Genomic DNA, 2,449 nt, shown 5'->3' on the forward strand with positions numbered 1-2,449 from the left:
TTAATAATCAAACTAAACTGTAATGTTCGATTCGGTTTCAAGAGTCCAGTCCAATGTTGCCGTGTCTACTGAATTTTTGTGATATTTTTGACCTGATATTTTATGTGAATATACTGATATCCGGGGAAAAAACGAGCCGTCTTTTGAAAATTGGTAATTTGCGGCCCGTGGCGAAATTTTTCTCGTTTAAATTGAGAAACAGAAATCTACTGATATTTTGTCGAATCTACTGAATTTTTTCCCACATCTACTGAAATTTCAAATTTTAACTTGGCAGCACTGGTCAGTAACTCATGGTAAGTATATTAGTCTATGCTCATGGTCATGAGATGGTCATGGTAAAGTATATTAGTCTATGGTCATGGTCACGAGTGACGTACGTAGGTGTCATGTTGGTGTTTTGAAAGCAAAACTAAAGCGAATGTAAGTATGAATTTATAAACTACATTTGATTGTACTTACATCGATAATATGAAAATGTATTACTATTTGCAACTATGTTAATAGTTATTACGCTAATACTTTGTTTTTTTTATGAAACTTGTTATTGGTATTATCATTGGTCCATGGGTAACATTAGACCGGTCCAATCATGGGAACGATCTTATAACCTGTTTTCATATTGTATTCCTTTTGCATTCCAGAATGACGAGGAGAGGGAAAGAATGAGCCCAGCATGTCATTGGCATTACAAGCATTAAAAAAAGAAGTAGGCTTGAACGAGGCAAATCAAATGTTTGGAGTTCCTAAAGCGACACTGAAACGAAGACTAGGTAGATGGAAGCAATCAAAAAGCCAATAGTTGGTTCTGAAGGTGATCTACCATTATAATTAGAGACAGAACTTTGCAAAAACATTCTCGAACTTGAAAGTTCTTTGTATGGTATCACTCCAGTAGATGTCAGGCGATTGGCTTTTCAATTAGCTGAGCAAAATGATATAAAGAATCGATTTAATAAAGAAAGGCGAATTGCAGGAAAGAAATTGTATTACGGCTTTATGATAGGCGTCCAACATTGAGCCTACAACAACCGAGAACTACTTAATTTGACAGGGCTACCGGATTTAATCAAGCTACAGTTAAAGATTTTTATGATAAACTTCAGACATCTATGGATATGCATGGCATTATTGATGCTCAACGTATATTCAATGTTGATGAAACAGGTCTCTTCAACATGCAAAGAAAACCTAGAAAAAACTTGGCATTGACGGTCAAGCACCAAGTTGGAGCAATCACTAGTGGAGAATGTGGCAAAAAAAATTGCATGTTGTGCCAATGCTGCTGGCCTTTTTCGTTCCCCCGCAAGAATTGAAATATGGAGCACCATATCAACATTTGCTTTGAACCCAGACAGTGGCTATATTAATAAAGAAATATTTTACCTGTGGTTGCAACATTTCGTGGAGAATGTAAAGCTAAGTATATCCAGAAAAAAATTTTGCTTATACTGGACGGTCACACAACCCACACCAAAAGCTATGTTGGAGCCAGTTGTGGTGTCTAATGGAGCTCCATATGTTCGTCAGAACCAACTCCAGGCACCAGCGTTGAGTTTCACATAGGTGATAAAAACCTACCTTTCAGGCGCTAAAAAGATTGTACAACAATTACGAGAAAAAAAAGCCGTTATCAGAATTGACATAATCACTGTATAAAAGACTGCAGCAGTATCAAGACGCCGAAACAAAAGGCGAAAAAGTCAAAAAAGACAAATCAAAAATGCAATAAAGATGTTTAGAAATGGTTTTGCAAAATATGCCTCCAGTGTTCGGTAGAAGATAATATTATGTTACAATGCCTAATGTATAAAGGGTGATTCCAGGAAGATTGCGCTTGTGTTAATATTGGTGTAAAAAATATAATCGGCCTATATGCAAACCATAAATATCTACATATATATATATTATTGAAATGATTATTAATGCTATTATAACAGGTATGTACCTACTATTGTATAAATTATAAAGAAAAAATAATAAAATATGTTGAAACGAACTATTATTTGCTTTATTTTGTCAATGATACTATATGAGTTAGTTACACCATCACAAAAGTAAGTGGTCCAATCATAGCAACTTTACCCTCGCCATAAATTTTAAATTGACGTAGGTACACACTATCTACTGATAATTTGAGCATTTTCACTAAGCCTACTCTCAAACAGTGGTGGTTTCAGGTAGGTAAGTGGAATGTAAGGTAGGTATCTGAAATTTTTATATGTGCGATAAACCGCCATTACAATATGTATTACAAGGGGGGGCTGACAGGGCTCTAGCCTAGGGGCCCAGCGTGGCGGGTCAATCAGATATGTGAGATAAACACATCACAAATGTGCTCTAATATTATAAAAAGTCGCCTGCGGCGCTATTTCATGGTGGATTATTACCATTTAAAAATGAGGTTATAAGATTCAATTTTTGATTGTTTTGTGTTGATACTCGACAA

The 2,449-nt window shown here is 35.6% G+C and overlaps 1 long non-coding RNA gene across 1 annotated transcript; it reads left to right on the plus strand.

The window, feature by feature from the left end:
• The first annotated feature begins 356 nt into the window (after positions 1 to 356).
• Positions 357 to 1,999, plus strand: LOC147073156 (uncharacterized). The gene is made up of 2 exons (XR_015070455.1): positions 357 to 423; positions 645 to 1,999. It is a non-coding gene; the product is annotated as an uncharacterized LOC147073156 (long non-coding RNA).
• The last annotated feature ends 450 nt before the right edge of the window (positions 2,000 to 2,449 follow it).

The sequence above is a fragment of the Rhyacophila brunnea genome, unplaced genomic scaffold, assembly GCF_057557595.1.
Source record: "Rhyacophila brunnea isolate RB1 unplaced genomic scaffold, BYU_Rbru_1.0 scaffold_18, whole genome shotgun sequence".
Classification (NCBI taxonomy): domain Eukaryota; kingdom Metazoa; phylum Arthropoda; class Insecta; order Trichoptera; family Rhyacophilidae; genus Rhyacophila; species Rhyacophila brunnea.